Source organism: Solea senegalensis, linkage group LG10, assembly GCF_019176455.1.
Source record: "Solea senegalensis isolate Sse05_10M linkage group LG10, IFAPA_SoseM_1, whole genome shotgun sequence".
In the NCBI taxonomy this organism is placed as follows: Eukaryota; Metazoa; Chordata; class Actinopteri; order Pleuronectiformes; family Soleidae; genus Solea; species Solea senegalensis.
The window spans coordinates 16,692,418-16,710,782 of NC_058030.1; the positions used below are offsets into that span (position 1 = coordinate 16,692,418).

At 42.2% G+C, this 18,365-nt stretch overlaps 1 protein-coding gene across 1 annotated transcript in view; it reads left to right on the forward strand.

Moving 5' to 3' along the window:
• Positions 1-18,365, forward strand: part of LOC122776018 (neural-cadherin-like) — a 93,325-nt gene that overhangs the window by 9,097 nt on the left and 65,863 nt on the right. The gene's annotated exons all lie outside the window — the stretch shown is intronic.

Here is an 18,365-nt window from a genome sequence, read left to right on the forward strand (position 1 = left end):
TGAAATAAACAGCCATTTTGACACGATTGAAGTTCGACATGTGAATGAAAATGCACCCTGAGGCATTTTAAGCTAAATGGTTCTCTGCCATCATTAATTTGATCATTTACATGTGTGATTTTACTACTGTGACCTGTCAAAACGGCTGCTGTGCAAAGGGCCCGTAGTCAAGTGTTGTCGTTGTTGTTGTTGTTGTTGTTGTTGGTGGTGGGAAAGAGAATCAAATCAAAATCTCCCCATGGAGGCTTGGGCCAGCTCTCACTCCCTCTGTGTGTGTGTGTGTGTGTGTGTGTGTGTGTGTGTGTGTGTGTGTGTGTGTGTGTACGTGAAGAGAGAGTTGACTGAAGCTGCCGGGAAAACATGTCGTCATAGTTTGGGCTAAAGATGTGGAATGATTAGGTTTTGACGTGTCGATGTGGTTTTGTGAGGAATGCATATCTCATTATGGCAGACACACCTGACCGCTCAACCCACACGTTCCACAAGTTTGTTGTGTGAAGACTATTGGGAGCTGTGTGTGGTGCATATGCTGCAGTGCTGTGGGGACAGGCAAGAGTGTCAGGGAGTTTTTATCTGGCCAAGGGTCTGCATTATTGATGCCCATTACCACAGACATTGTCAACTCCAGACATTGCGTGGAGGCAGCCACTGTCAGGTAAATGTCTTGCTGACCTCCAATGGCACCGATTCCCAGAATGCCTCCATGCAGCTTTGAGTCTACCTGGGTGATAAATGAGCACGGCTCACACATCGTACAAGGAGCTTATCACCAGCAGAGAGTGTTTTGCTTTATTAAATCTAATCCATGATGTGCTGACATCAGCTGAGTGGGAGACAAAAGTTTTTTTTTGATAGAATCTGATTTTCTGCTGTTGTGTTTGCTGCAATTGTCTAAATTAGGAATGATTTGTAGTGAATATATTAACAATTTATTTCACGCCCTCACTCTTTGCCACACCTGACCATCGATCTAAAACTTTTTTTGTTTTTTTTGGCTCCACCTTTGCATGCTGGATAGCCTCTCAGTGGCACTTCCCCAGAGAGAGAGCTGAATTGATTTTGTGTTATTGATTAACCGGGAGCTGTTTTGCTCCCAGTCACAAAACATCACTTTAAGCAACAATTTATATGTTGCTGAATGGACTGGGACAGACTGTTGCTGATATTTTGCAAACTCTCGGAGTGGTAGGTGTGTGATTGAGTCGAAGGGCTGATAGATCTGTCCTAAGCACTCTAATGAAGCAGCCTTTCACACAAGTCCTCCTATAGGCAACAATGGGCAAGGGAAAATTGGAGCTACTGCTAGGACATGCCTTGGGAATTCAGTACTTGTGCTTATTTATCTATTTGGTCTTGAATTTCTCAACCTTTTGTACCCAAAGGTCCAATTAACTGAGCATAACAATGGTTGCAGCTCCACTTTTTGTGGCCAAGAGAGTCACTGATAAACACACAAGACACAGACAACTGTGAACAAGGAGATTTTTAATGTAGCAGAAAAGATCACACGGCTGGCCAAGTTGCCTAGTGAGAAGTTTTGACATGCCACAAACTTTGCTTCGGAGTAAAATGCATAAATTGCAGTAATCGCATGGCACCAATTTGCACCGTGAAAGCATGGCTATTGTTAAAAAGATGAGGAATGCAGAGCAGAAGGAGATGGTAGACTGAGGAAAAAAGGCTGCCGCTGTATTTTTCCCCCCGACAAGTGATCGAAAATGGCGTGTCAGTCGAGAGATTTGCGGCTAATTTTTTAAAACATGTCAGTAGATGATGTCCATCTCATGCTTCACTTATTTAATCAGTTCCGACAAAGAGAAACGGAGTTCAACTCCATCACAGGCCCTGTGTTACAATGCTGATTACAATAGTAGGTGTCTTTGATGCAGAGGAAATGTAGTGTCACTCAAGGCTGATGAGCATCTACCTACTGTGTGGGACTTGTCTCGTGTGCTTGCGCATGTGTCTGAACGACTGAATATGTAAGGTTTTCTCTATTGCTCTCTCTGCCTCGGTAGCGCAGGGTTTAATTCTCCGGACTAATCAGACCATATGGTCTCCACAGTCTTATGATGTGCTGAGAAGGATGGGATAGAGGCGCTGCTGCTGCAGCTTCACCACAAAACCACGTTGACACACGCCACTGCTACACATTAAAGATTAGGACCTGGAACTGAGTGCACACAGATCACAGGCCCAATCATAACCACTTTTTACTCAAAATGAAACAAAGAAAATTTAAGAAAGGGAATGAGACTGCATATCTGCTGTCCAGACTCAGTCCACAGATTTGCATGTCTTTTCTTTTTTTTTTTTTTTACAAGCTATCTACTTATAATTACTGCTGCCCTTTCCGCCCTGACACCACAGCTGCTGTTTGATTGAGCAATTTCAATTATTAATCATGTGGTTGTGCATTCGCTTGGTTTTGATGGATATCTCTTGCTGACAAATGGGGGTGTCTGTCAAGTGCTAAATTGAAGATCTGTCCGCAAATGTTGGGTTAGTCACACTCATGATTGTAAATGAGTCATTTCAGTTTCTCGTAACAGTCGCATTGCGTGCAAAAATCACTATATATTTATGCTAAATCCCACTTATAAAGTATGGCCTTTGGGAAATATTAATATTTCTCAAATATCAACATTATCGCAGACTTTAAAATTGACAAACATTGCACTTTACCTCATATGTCATAATCACAGATTTCCGTTGTTAATGTTAATGCGCCAACAGCAGATGCTGTGAAAAATCGTGACGGGGTGGGGGCAGTTTAACACTTGGTTTCTCCCGCACACAGTGGGTGATAAACATTGATCTTGTTTAATCTTGCCGGCCTGCTGCTAATGACGGGAGATGATGGGCCACACAGGACAGACTGCCCACTGGATTAGATATCTAAATGAGGATTTTATCCTCATCCTCTATTCCTCTTCTCCATTACCAGTAAGCCAGACCACGGTCACATGCTCTGTTACATTTCAATGACTGTAGGGTCTGACCTGATTTGCATGTCGTCAACAGACAGCCATTGTCCATGGGAATTTCGTCGGTGTGCATTCATGAAAGTGTGCAGCATTGTCTGAGGATACTTGTTAGAGCTCGTACCGCTGCTCCATACTAATCTGCTGCGCGTCCGCAGGATACATTTTCCAATGTACAGCTCATTTGTACCTCTGTGCAACAAAAGACAGTGATTGGATGTTCCTAGAATGCCTCGTTCTCTGGTGTGCTAAATAAACACGACCCAGGTTCTGGTTTCAGTGATAGATTATTGCTGTCTCACCCATACACTGTGGCTTGTTTTCCCATTAAACCTGTGTGGCTCCCTCTGTCTCTTCTGGCCCTTGTCTTGCAGTGTGTGTACGTGTGTGTGTGTGTGTGTGTGTGTGTGTGTGTGCGTCTTTGACGGTGCATGAGCACCGAGGTGTGTGTTTTTGTTTGTTGCCTGTATATGCGTTTCAATGGAAAGATATCAAAAGGGCTCCGAGGACAACCCCCATCAATCACCAACTCACAGGGAAATGGAGAGAGGGATGGAGGATGGAAAGAGAAATGGAGTTCACCACAGGAAGCAGCATCTGGAGAAAAAGAGAGGGGGAGAAGTGGATGAGTGAATGGAGCAGTCCGTGCTGGCTCTGATTGAACTGGGTAGTGTAGTTTATATCCTTTAGAGATAAGGCCGGAGAGCACTGCTCTGCAGCTTCCTCCCACTGTAGCTTGAACTGAGCGTGATAATAAGAAAGCGTGAATGGGGCAAATTGAATTAATGCCGCAGCACACCATAAAAGCCCTAACTATAATGCATTTTAAAATCCTATAATGAGCAGAGAGCTAAAATAATTTCACACCCCAGTGAAGAAAATGGCCCTCTAACAGATTTTAGGCCTGTCAGACAGTGCCAGGGCTTTTGTCATTTAATGTGACTCTAGGTGCTCTGTCAAAATGACACTTACTCTGACTTCCTGGGGTATAGAAGCATGAGGCAAACTTAGCAAACAAGCCACTGGAATACCCACAACACACACTGGGTTTAATTGGAGCAGGAGGTGTGTGTGCTTATGTATCACACGGGTCAGTTTTTCTGTCTCAAAATAACGCGGAGGGGGAGAGAGTGCACATCCGCCATGAGAATACTCTCTCATTACTCTCCATTAACAGCCCATTCAGTGAGGGGGGACAGCAGTAGGAGTTGGACTCCATCCTGCTTGTGCCCACACACCCACACACACACAGAAACAGCACAGATGTGTGCTTCTGTGTACAGGCAGAGACACACACACACACACACACACACACACAATGTGCTTTTCTCTATTTCTCACCATGGCACGGTGTCAGCTCTCATATCATCATTTGAGTCATGTCATCATAATGCTGAAATTACCTCTCAATCAACAAACCTGATAGAGAAGATAGAGATTGTGCTCTGAGAAACCACACAGCACAACAAACGAAGGAGAGAGCAGAGGAGAGCATCAACATATCAACAACTTCTCTTCTCTTCTCTCCCCAAATATCAGTCCCATCTCGGAGAATATAGTTATTTTTCATATAATTGCATTATAGTGCTCTTGGAACTCCACACTTTCCACTTAACCTGAGGCAAATGTGAGCTGAGGGGAGCATCTCACTATTCTGCTTTCTGCTGCACACCCACTGCTCCACAACAGCACACACACACACACACACACACACACCACACACACTTCACATCTAAAGTGCACCACGCTGACTTCACATCCATACATGCACATGGAATTTCACACACATGAAAGCCCCAAAACACACATGATCGCACAAACAAGACACAGTTCGATAAAGCTTCGGTATTCTACGTTGCCAAATAAAGAGATGCGGTATATCCAAGTTGTGGAAACAAACACACCCCATGTTGCTTCCTCCAAGCAGAAATAAAAGCCTAGCGCGCTGTGCACATCAGCATGTCAGGACAAGGCCAAACGCAACCTTCTTTACATCTGAATACCTTACATTTTTGATTCCATGTTTGCGCTTGTGCATTCTGTTTTGGTGTAAGTTAGATTAACTGTCTTCGTCACCTCTGTAAATGACTAGTCTCTGCTGTGATCGGGACGACAGAGCATGCGTATGTGCCACCGCACATCCGTGTGATTTGTAGTGTAGTGGGTTAGTGGGTGGAAGGATGGGTGAGTGCACCCATAGGCTGCACTGTACGGGTGTTTGAGTGCTTATTATTTTTCCTCTAAGTGTCTGTTTGGATAGCAGCAACATTGTTACAGTACAATTTTGTGTCTAGAGAGCCTACTTCACATCCAGATCTAATTATGTACTATATCACACATAGTAGTGAAGATACAGTACTTGACTATTAATGTACTACTTATGCAAATGTGGCCTAATACCTGTCCAGTGTTATTTCTCCCACATTTTCATTTGTGATGAAGCAGTGAATCAGTGAATCCCACACACCATCAAAGATCCGGACTACTCTAATGTCAATTTAAAAGTACAGTACATTCCCCTGTATTTCCTTCAACTGGCCACCGCCGAGAAGAGCAAGCTGCTGAAGGCAGATGTTCATTTTCTACCTCTAATAGGTTTTGTGCATCCATCAATTTTCAGGCCTAACAGTCTTGACATTGTCAAGAAATTGTCTACAGCCTCAGCTTTTACCTCACAATCTTCAGTAATCCCACGGAATACCTGCAGATAATTGATTTTTAACCAAGGCCTCAACACTTTAAAGGCAATTTGCCTCGAGATAAACAGCAACACAGGCCCTTCTTTTAAGACAAACCTGAATTCCTAATCATGATGCATTCACTCAACCTTTCGCTCTGCTGAGGCTCAGTAACAGCTTTATTGTCCGACCTGTTCAAGAGCAAACCATTTTATTTTTTGACAGTGGCTAAGTGTTTTGTTTTGTTACCAGATCGGTCAATGTCCCAGACTATTATGTAGAGGCAGAGTGAGATGTTCCTGTCTCTGTATGTCTACAATACAACAAACATCTCCAAAATGTCAGCCGCTAAAGATTCACATAAATCCCTCAGTTTGGTTGTTATAAAACTAAACAGGATTAAGAGGACACTTAGTATGGCCAGGTAACAAGAAACACTAGTGTGTCTAAAAGTTTATTCTAAAAGAATTAGATAGACATTATACAGTGAGGCAACAATGCCAGCCGCTGCGACCCTTATGACAATGAGTGAGAAAAGATAAATTAAATTTGCTGTGTTACAGCAATGGAACCGTAAAACAGGTATAAATAATTAATACGAGTTAAAAGGCATAACCATTCCATCAGTATAACAAAAATCATACTATATATGATGGCAATGCAGTGTTCACATCTTTCTCCATCACCGTGGCCATAAAAATAAGCATATTTAACACTTGACCTATATAAAGTGCCACCTGACTATTACGACCCCTGACTTTTTAAAGCTCTTTGGTTCATTTAAACTTTTAGTTTTTACTTTGATCTTGCTGTGTTGGGGTTTTGCTTTATTCTTCTATTTATTTCCCCCCCCTCCCGCACATTTTGTTTATTTCCTGTTTTATCCTCACATCCTTGTGCTTGTGTTTTATTTCAGTAACACTGCATTCATTATGTACGCTTCTCATTCACTTTGAATGGAGCAACGGCCCAGCTGCATTGTGGGTCCATCGCTTCAATTTGCCTTCATTGCGCCCATAGGAAGAGGAAAACAATTTCCAAGCGCCAACACAATCATCGGCCAATCACAACATGTCATTCAAATATACCAACGCCGGCGCTCGCCAATCACATCACGCTTGTGTGTTTGGCTCGGACACTTTCGGCTCAAATTGAACTCTTGGACAACGTTGTTGTGCCTGTCACCACCCGACGCCATCGCACCACCATGACTTCACCGTTAGCAACTCTTGCTGAGTAGTGAGCCACGACAGACACTGCTCTGCAAAGCGTTTATACCTCCATCAGCTTGTACCTTTTGTTTGTCTATTGCCGTCACCTGAAACTTGTGTTCAATTAGTGCCACTGCTGGCCCCTCCCCCGCTCCTGCCACAGTGATTGTGTGCCGATTGTTTCCACCTGTTCTTTATCAGCTCCTCGGCTCACAGTAAGAAGTCTCACCTCACTCACCCCTCGCTCCCTGCCAGACTTGTCTTGTCAGCAAACCTGCGAGCGTTCCAGCATTCTCCTTCATGTATCTCCTGTGTGTATGAGCGTTATTAGATTTTTGACTCTGCCTTTTAGCCTGCTGTTGTGGATACCGTTGGCTCTTGTGACTGCCTTACAAACAGTGTACTGAATTCTGTTGCAGTAAATACACATTTTTACCTTCACCCTCTTGTGCCTGCGCCTCTGTTTGGGTCCCATGACATGAAACGTGTTAGTGAGAGCTCGCTCCTGTATGTAGCTGTACTGTCTGTTTGGTTTGCTCTTGTAGGAATGCGCGGCGTTGTTGTGAGATGAATGTTTTTTATATGAACTAAACAAAAAAAAGGCTGAATGTTGCATGTTTTGCAAGGGTTGTTTTACTCCTCTTTCCTCTCATGGCTACATTTGCCAGTTAAGTAAGTAAGTAAGTGTGTGTGTGTGTGTGTGTGTGTGTGTGTGTGTGTGTGTGTGTGTGTGCGTGTGTTTGTGTGTTCTTTTTCTTGACAGTTTTGCGTGACTTTGACTATGGGGAACAATTTGTGAAAGTCATACATTGGACGTATACAGAGATGCATTTGTAGTGATTTGTCAAATAGACATTTGTACAGTTTGTACTGATAAGTCAACTAGCATGATTGATTTCAGCTTTAAATGGGTGGGGGAGAGTGCTGAATGCTGAATACCTGAAATAACTCTTAAAACTTGACTGCTCTGTAACCTGGCAGAATGTAACAAGGTACATTTACTCAAGTGCTCTTATATAGTGGGACTATACTGCAAACAGTGCCACTATATGTTGCTGTGTGACTGAATAAGTACACAAAGCATGCCATTGAATGCAAACTGCAGCTGCTCCATTCTTGGCAGGAAAAAAAACCAACTTTCTTTTAGCATTCACGTATTCTGACTTCGACCACTCTGTTGTTCAATACTGCTGGCATTTCTCCATTAACGAGAGGAGTTTAGATTTTGCACGAGGGCGTGTTAAGTGCTTACACAAATGGGTGACTTTTGATGATGATGATGATGATAATGATGATGCAATGCCACTGTTAAGTTGTCCCCTGTGTGAAAGAGACGAGGACTAATACTGTAAGTTTGATCAACAGACCTTTGTTTGGCAGATAACATGAAGCACTGAGGCAGTTGATTTTGAACAACTGTTACTGCCATTGTAGGCACAATCAGGCCCTTTTTTTAATCAGCATCATATTGATTATTTGGAGTCCAGGATCAATCAAGTGTCCCTTTTTTCCCCCACAAAGGACAAGAAGAGGGAGGGAAAGAAAAAGTCTTATCTGTGACATAGTAACACTACAGTAGTGGTTGAGGTCAACTTGATGTGCAGCTCTGTGTGGAACCTTCTGTGGATATCTGAACTGAAAAACAAGAGCACTTTTTGAATGTTGTCAATACAGAGAATATAGCCATTCGGTTTATTCTCATGCACCTCTCCAACGTAAGCAAGCATGGTAATTAAAAGCAGTTACACAATTAAAAACAAAACAAATCTTGTAGCTTTGTAGCTTTGTAGCTCTGGCCTGCAGGCTGTGAGATCAGCTCCACTCAAAACAAGCAGACTCTGTGTCTGCTTTGTCACAACAACATATATTGTATTTGTTATACGTTAGTTATTTCATTTATTTGAGGGAGACTTCATTTCACTCTACTAACTCAGTAGTAACTTATATAATATGGAGACATCACATGTTTCCATGCTATAAAAGACACACAAGCAAACTGCAGAGAATGGAAAACTAATAGGCTGACTTTCTAGGGTGCAGGCAAATTGGAAAAATAAAAGAAAATCCTTGCAGGTCAAGTAAAACAGGTTGCTTTTCAGACTCAAATAAATCCAGTATTGTATTATTTGTTTACACCTCAGTGCAGGAGATTGTACTTGACCTTGTTTTGACTTCATACAGTATTTCTGTTTTTATCACCACAAAGCCCTGTTAGCATAGTCATAGTCATTCGGCCAAGGTTACTGGGGGAGGATCTAAAGTCACTTGACAAATGCAAGGGTGAATAGTACTGTATGTGAGCACAAGAAATACTAGTCAAGTTGACTAGTCACTGACTTATACAATTTCATCATGTGGGATTATCCCAGCAAAAAAAACCAAAACAATCCAACCAATGGATCAGTCATCTAATCAAAGCCCTCAGAAAGGTGGAGACCTTTTTCCTCACATTGTGGGGTCAAAGCTGGGTGGGTGCTTGTAGTGCTCCTTGTCACATAAGCACTGACTAACTGTCATAAATAACAAAGTTTTGAACACAACTTCGGCCAAGATATTTCTGGTGTTGATCACCTAAATGATCCGGTTGCCATGGTGGTTATAGTTGGATTAAGGGCGTGCCACAGCACAACATCAATAATGTCTTAGATACGTAGTGGGCCCCGAATCACCACCAACACATTTTGTGACTGGCAAAATCTACACAGAACACTTTCAGCATGAAAAGCAAACAATCAATGAATCAATCTTTCAAACCCAAATTGCTCGCGGGTCAGCGAAAGCCTACGTGGCTGACACAGCTTGTACTTAATTTGGCACAAAAGAGAAAGAAATGCATGCATGACAAATAATCTGTTGGATGAAGTAGTTATTTCCTGAAATAATAATTACTGAAAACAAATTATAAACCAACACTTCATCAACTTTTGAATTACATCTTTTTCTCACATGAATGATCCTCTGCTCATCAAAGGGACCATCCACTGTTTCCTCTTTCAGAATCGTGTTTGCCAATCTTAGCAAAAAAAGAAAGATGAGCATGCATTGAAGTCTAACAAATGTGATGAGGTGCCAAAGGTAGGTTTGCTTCCAGTTATGCATGTTGATGTGGATGCTGCATAACATACATTGCAATGACCGCTGTAGTCTGCCTGTGTGTGTGTGTGTAAGGTGTGACAATTACCATTCAGCACAGACAGATATCTTCAATCAGTATCAGGTGAAAAACAGCGGACAGAGTAGATTCATGAGGTGTCAGTAAGTTATTAATGTCTGTATGTTATATACTGTATTATAACGCAAGGGTTGACCTACTGTTTATGGAAATGAACAAAGTGTGAATGACAACTTCTCAGGAACAGAAAGGCGAACGTGTTAGCAGATAACACTGCCACCAGTTAAAGTGGAACACCTGATCTCATCTCCACACTTGACAGCTGTTGCTGATGCACATGCTGCTATGTCTGTTACTCACAGGGAGAGACTCTCCCCACAGCAAATGCTGCTAAGTTCAACTGAGTCGCATTGACACATGTATGTATCATGCTTACCCGTGATGCAAGTGATCTAAATATCAAGTGTTTGTTTACCTCCAGTAACAGTGAGGGAACAGAGATAATTGAGACAAGGAGGCACAGAAGAGGGAAGTGTGGATTGGACCCTGCAGGCGTCACATAGTGCAGAGTAAAATACATATTAAAATATTAAGCAGTCTCCTCAACCTCCTATGTTCACATTTAACCCATGACAAACCTCTTGAACCATAGCAAATTTGGACCTAAGCACGTTTATGGCCAAACGACAATCTTCCCTGCATTTTCAACACAATGGAAGGAATAAGGACTGTTTTTCCATGACATGACGTGACATTCCTGACCTCATCGTGGCAAATTTGTATCCTCATTGTTATGGCTTGCAGACTTTGATGAGTCACTATGAAAGTGACTAACGTCTCCAACATGGATGTGTTTTTTTTTCTCTCTCTTCTGTCAGTTCAAATTCACAAGATGTCTGGTCAACATGTAACGGTTTACAAGCTTTCTTTTACAAAATCTGGATGTCAGAAGCACACACTAGTCATTTTCCTGCAGACAAAAATGACAGTTTGACAACAATAGACCCTTTTACAGCAGGCATTTTGACTTGCCACAGCAGGGAAAACACTCAGGGAATCAAATATGCTAAAAGAAAATTACAGCTTTCCATTTACTGTGCCGCAGTTTCAGGATACTGGTATCGTACTTGTTTACTCATTGGTATGACTCTGCTACTCTTAATGTTTTAGAGCCATCAGAAATAGTATTATCATGTGAAAATGTGAAGGGATTTGGAATTATCACAGCTGTGGCAAAAACCTCTGCTTATGTAATAGCATTCTTGCTTTTTCATCTTCTCTTGCACTCTGTTGGTTGTTGAAAATGCCAGTGGCAATCTCAGTGGTGCACTGAAGTCATTAAATTACTAGCTACTGGACCTTTCGAGTTCTGGAAGATGTTTTACCTCTCAACCAAGAGGCTTCTTCACTTGTGAAAGTTTTGTGGTGACATCCAGAAATGTAACCTCTGTGTGGGCAGTGCTTACTAACTCCAGGTTACAGCTCAGGTTGAAGGAATCAGCAGCTCTATCCAACACTAAGACACTCACCAGCCAAAAAAGTAGTAAGACACTGATCAAGAATGAAGATATTAACATCCTCCCAGACAAAGGATGATGCACATTGGTCCTAAACCAAGCTCACAGCCATTCCAAAGTCACTGCTTTACTCAGAAATGCCAGCACGTATGAGCCTTCCAAGCAAGACCCCTGTAGCTGCAAGAAAAGGTAATGGAATGTCTACGATAGCTACAGAAAGAGGGAAAAATAAGCCCTAGTCACACGGGAATAGTATTACCTGGGGATCGCTTGCAATACGCAAAATTGCGGAGGATGTCTGTAATCTTAATCCAGTGTGAATCACCCATGTACATAATTTGAACATGGGTTTTTGTACATTGTACATATACAAGTAAAAATTAAACCGCCAATTACCTACCATATTTCCGCAGACACCATCGTCCTGTGATAATAGTACTCTTTTTTTTTTTTTAATTTTCAGGTTTTTGTTTCCTTTGCACCTTTTGCCAAAAGAATGGAGGCTGTCGTGGAAGGTTTTGAAACTGTTTTGGGTGCTGGGTTAACTTGGTACTTGTATACCTGCGCAGAGAGCAATTTGGAGGCAATCGAAAGGCCAAAACCAAGGACAATTATGAGACTCAACAGCCAACAGTTTTAATTTTTTGTGGTACAAAGACATTTGGCAACCAGCCCAGCGCCAACCCCGTGCCTGGGAGCAGTGGTAGGAGACATTGAAACCCCTGTTACCCCTAGTAGCTAGGGATAACGGAGAGTTGGGTACCCGGTCGGTGCATGGAGGGCAGCTAGGCCACGGTCACCGCACCCTTATTGGGGTAAAGGTTGTGAGTGAGGGGGGCAGCGGTCAAGCCAGGAAAGTTCAGGGAACCCTCCACCATGAGTGCCCTGTCATCGAGTCAATTGTCCCTGGGAACCTCAAGCCTTGACATCATATATGGGGGTAATGTCAGTAAATTTGAGTAAAAATCACAGGCTTCCCTTATACCATGCAAATGTGTCACACTTAACACAGACAGGGGTGAACATCACAAACCATGTTAAAAAAATGTTGGACTCAGTTAGGGGTCAGTGGACTAAAACTGGGTTTTGAAGTAAGCTATGGCCACTGCATTAACACCACCGATCTATCATGTTTCTGATCAGACCTACACCGAAGAGGTACATCATTTCCGGTAGTTTGAGTGTTAATGATAAATTTATATAATTTTTTAGAAGTGGTGAGGACAAAACTGTTGATCATAAATAGTGCCGGGGACGTGTTCCCCGCGTAGCTGACGCCTATGCTTATGTGAAAGCTTGTTTTTGTGTCATATAGTGGCTTGTGAAATTGCAGTTGCTGAGTGACATAACGGAAGATGTGGTGGTAATGATGCAGTAGTCTATAGATGCGCAGTGGTATGCGTGCGCTATGGTTGTTGCAGATCAACTGTCTCGTGAATATAGTGCATAATAGTGTGTTTTGTATGTGGATGTGTTTGTGCGTGGTTTTCCATGGTCAACAGGAGGAACACCAACACCTAAATCAGGCTCTCAGAATGACTGGAGATCCCAATTTTTCACCCCTTTGTGAAAACTGCCACCAAGACCAGGAGGAATCGCACCAATCCAGTGGACAATTAGGACATGCAAAGACAAAAAAGACAAAAAGGACAAGTCAAGTCAACTCCCTGTATTTATACCTATGGGAACATTGTTATTCCATGCGTGTCCGCAATATCTGAAAGGAGGATTTCCACCAAATATCACATTCCTATGTTTGTCAAACCCAGCAACACCCTTAGACATGAATGGTACACTGCCAAAAACTGCACACATCACACCCAGAAGAGTAACTTGGTTTATGCAGCCCACTGCAGTGAGGAATGGACTGACCTATATATTGGAGAAACTAAACAACTCTTAAAACCGTACATGGGTCAACAGAGGAGAACCAACTCCCCAGAACAGGACTGAGCTGCATCTGCAGTCTTTTGAGGATACAAATGTGCACATGTTGGACAGAGAAGACTGATGATTTGAAATGGGAGTGAAGGAAGCCGTCCATGACAAAGTTGAGAAACCATCTCTCGACAGTGGAGGAGGAGGTCTCTCCCACTCACAGTGACAGTGCTGTTCTTTCATCTTTTCCCAGGAGACTAAAACAACAAGTCTAACTTCGCCTCATGTGACCACAGACGAGTTAAACACTCAAATGATAAGTGTTAACGACCTACAGCTCTATAGTGACCGTTGTTGTTGAACAGCAGTTTCTATCAATTATGAATAGAAGTGGAGTTTTGATTCAGTGAGCCAGACCTTCATTTAGAAAAAAAACAAAAAAACACATTTGCACCATCAGAACACATTTATGGGCATGTTTCCTTTTGTAGCCACCAACACAAATATTGTCAATTCTTTTAGCATCACAGTTAAAGGTTACATTTGAATTACCTCTAAATGATAGGCCTCATATATTTTGACATAATAACAGTGTGATTACTGTGCTGTAAAGGCTTTACAGCACAAGTTCACTGTATCTCAATTCAACCCTTGCTTCTCTCTGAATATTCTTTTATGTGAGTGAGTTGAGGTGAATAAGGTACATTTTTCGTTAGATGTTAGAAGCAAAAAACCAAAAGTGAATGAGTACTGTAGTTCAGAACTACAATAAAAATGTATCCCACTGGAGAAGAGGTTATTGCTCTCTAAGGTCTAATGTGACAGAAGCAGCCGTCCATCCATCAGTGATTTGACCTGACTCACACATGCATTTGAGTAAACATAATAATGTATAACTAGAATGCAAACCTCTGCCAAAGCCGCTCTAGTTCCCGCAGTGTCAATACACTCTGTCCATATTCGTATCGCCAGCATAATGTAATCATTTCTTCCTTGGGCCATAACCTACATCCCCAGAAAATGTCATCAGAAATCCATCCTTTACTTTTTGAGTTATGCTGCTCATAAAAACAGACATATGCTGGCAAAAAATATAATCTCTTTTGTGGAGGTAATATAAATGCTTACAGTAATAAACTGAGCATAGATATATTACCAGAATAATTGCTGCTGTGCGGATCTTTTTTTTCTGCTTGGCTCCATGTAGCTAATTGTAAGCTTTGCCTGCTAGACACATTTATCTACATGTAGTGTAGCTGCATTTTTCTGTCTTAATTGTATCTCGCTGGTGTAATTGTCCAATATATCTGGCAAGTGTGAGCTGAGTGGGGGCGACTCCTTCATTTAGACTGCAGACAAAATGAATTACACAAAGAATATTTACATGTAACTTTCTCCTAATGTGTCACATCTGAAAATATGGGCTCATTTAAATATATTGAAGCCTAAGTCAGGACATAAGGACATGCACATTGCACATTATGGGTTTACTTATATGTCTATTTCCACAATCAGGTCAACATCAGTCGCAGATTGTTTGCATCTACCTTTTTTAATTACTCTGGGATGAAAATGACTGTGTCTGCCAGTCTGAGCCACGATCAAATGAGTTAATAGATTTCTGTCCCCTGTGACTGTAGTGTGTGGATTTCCTATTGACCGCTTCACATTCAGATTTAAGCACAGAGATGGACAGGTGGTTGGTTTGGAACAGAACCTCCTTAGCACTGTAAACAGTTGGTTAATATACCTCATCACTCCCCCATTGAGCTGACTTTCACTTTCCATTCGCACGGCAGTAAAAAAAGCACCCCTGAAATTCCATGTCTCACACGGGTCATTGATATTTATGCTTGCAAACGCAATTTGTTTAATTACACACAGAAATATTTGTATCTTAATTTCTTTCCTCATTGGATGAAGGAGGAACAAGGGATCCATATGAAAAACCCTGTGTTATTAATTATGATGTATATTCTATCTTTATTTTCTCCTCTTGTGGCCTGTGCTCTTTGACTGTATATGTTCTCTTTCTAAACATGGACACTCTCCGCTGTTGTTTGCCGTGCTTCCCTTGTGTTCTTTCCTTTCTAATGTTATTTTATGTTTCCTGTTAAGCATCACACAATATGTTTGCCTCCACACTGCCTGCCTCTTCCTTCCATGCTCTCTTTCACTCTCCCTCTCTGTGGATATACGTGTTTCTTTTTTGCGCCTCTCTTCTTCACTTGGTTTCCTCTCATCTCCTTCCCACATACACTCAGTGTCCTTCTACTGTGGGCAGTGTATATGTGCACAGAAGCACTTGAGACAACTTTTTTTTTTTCATACCGGCAAGCCACTTAGCAGCTTTATATAGCAACTAGCCAAAGGAAAGGATTAACAGCAGGAAACATCAACAGAATGGCTTACAGTGATACAACACACATGCTTACACACATGCAAACCCAGCAAGCTCCTTTTCCTCAATGAGCCTTAGCCTACCACACTCTGCACTCCTGTCAGCCACCTTTATGATGCATGATTATGTTAGTATCCCAGCAGATGCTCCTATTCTTATGGGATTGTGGTGCAGAGTATAAACCAGCATTTCATCACACAGAGTGGAAAAAGCACATTAGACTTTGAACAAATCCAAGCAGTGCAGCCCGCGAGTGTCTAACTGCTCAGTGATTTGATTGCACCCTGTGTCCCAGTCAGGTGAAGCTGATTGTGTCACTTCTGTGCTCATTGGGCATTCCTGTCCACCACTCGCCACTTAACACCACAGTTGTTGTACATGCTTGCAGCCTCAGCACATGCAGTTGCGCACTCTCACTTGCTTGTGCACACGGTTGGCCTCTCACCTCACAAACACACTTATATACACACACACACACACACACACACACTAAAACATTCTTCATTATCATTCCAGAGCTGATAGGCTCTAATTATCTGCCGTGCCTCTGATTAGTCTCTTTGTAACAAGCTAATTAGATGGAGCCTTGTAAAATCATCACTACCATTACCACAGAGACATGGCTGGGAAAGACACCAACAAGCAGGAGGCAAGGAATGTATCTGGCACTGCTGCCCGCAAAGATTTGATCGTCAACTAAATGTTAAGTGCTGGAGCTCTGATTTCTTTGTGATTAAGTGCCTTTTAAACCCCTCTGCTTTGCAAAGGCATCTTTATCCTTTCTCATTATTCATCACGGAAGGAATCTTCCGTCTTGTGGGGCAGGATGATCTGGCTTAAATCGCACAAACTGCCGCTGTTGACATATAAGGAGATAGCATCTAAACATTGATGAGTTTCTCTGCCCCCACGATACAGTGGCCATTTATCCAAAACCAACCATCGTCGGATGCAAGTCAGAACTTTTCTCTCAGCAGAGCAACTTTAAAGCTTAAGCGGAAGCCGAGATTAATTCTCTCCTCTCGCTTCTTCCACCCTCTGTTATTATCCCTCTAACAATCCTTTTAGAAGCTGTCACACACTTTATGGCTATTGTGTTTCAGCTGTGGACACTCCAGAACTAGTCTGGTGAACAGCACATTGTGTTTTCCATCAAAATGCAACATACTGTAACTGTAAGCCAGTTAAGAACGAAATTGGAATTTGATCTCAGCAGCTGTTTTTCCAAGTTCCAACTCATTTGAGCAAACGCTTGGTGCTGTGAAAGATTTATTACAGCAATTGCTACTGTTTTAAGGCTTTATATAATTTGCTGTATGCGTGAGCTGCTTATTAGCAACTTCAGGTTTTTGGCTATAATTGACTTTGAAGAGACACTAAATCTTAGTTCACATTTAGATGTTTGAGCTGCCAGTTTTTAATGAAGATTATTTGCCTGATAGCCCACTCACCGACAGGTTTTACAAGTCATTACTAAATGCCACTAATTGGCTCGCTAACAGGTGTGAATAATGTGAGGACACCGCCCAAAAAAAGACTTTACATTTCCATCATGCTTGTATTGAAGTCTGCGATGACTCCCAGACAATCAGAGACCAGGATGGGTTGAATGGCTGAGAAAAATTGACGAGAAATCCAACATTGAAGAACGTGACATTGATCACAGACAGTACTGCGAACATAAAAGCCTAGTGGTTGATCTAGAGACATGAAAAGGAGCTAAATGAACCCTGGTTTCATGCATTCCCATGACATTTTGTGACAACATGCAAGTTGTTGGTTGTTGGCTGTGAACTTGCACCAACTGCAAAGAGTGCACAGTGTTTCGTGTAGGATGCACAGCGATCCAACTCTGAAAGTCATGTAGTATGAGCTTGGCTTAACTTACAGAACCTAAGCCATTTTTTTTAACAGTAAAAGCACACCTGTTGACTCATCCCTCAGTGAAATGATGCATCTCAAACCCCTGCTGCGCTTGTCTTAGATTTAAAAGTCCATTTATAGCCTGTGGTCAAACACAGGAGACCTTTTACATAATAGGATTTGAAATCCATAGTCACTTTTAGCCCTTGGGTAAATTACCTCTGTGCTTAAGTGTGTATTAGAGTGTGTGTGAGAGAGAGAATGAGTGTGTGTGTGTGTATGTAGGAGAGAGAGAAAGACATGTGATTGCCAGCTCTCTCAAGTGTGCAAACATGTGTCTAGGTGTGGCAACACAACTTGCCTGCATGTCAAATGCTTGTGCTTGTGTTTGAATCTGTGCGTGCGTATGTCTGTGGGCTTGTCCTGGCAGCGGGGGTTTCCTCTCTGGGGCGAGGCATATGGCCTCTGTGGATTGCAGCCTACTGAACTGGTTGGCAGCTCTTCTGACATTCCTTCATGCCACGTTGACACAAGATCACAGTCAATATTTGTGGAAATAGTGTCTAAGCCCACAATGCTCTACTTTCGCAGGAATAGATTCTACACAAAAAGTGCCCTAGATCGAGCCCCTGACAGTGTAAGAAGTTTTCTATGCACAGTTTCCAGGTCATGTCATGGTATTTAATGTGGATAACAATCTCCTCCTATCAGCACGCTGTGC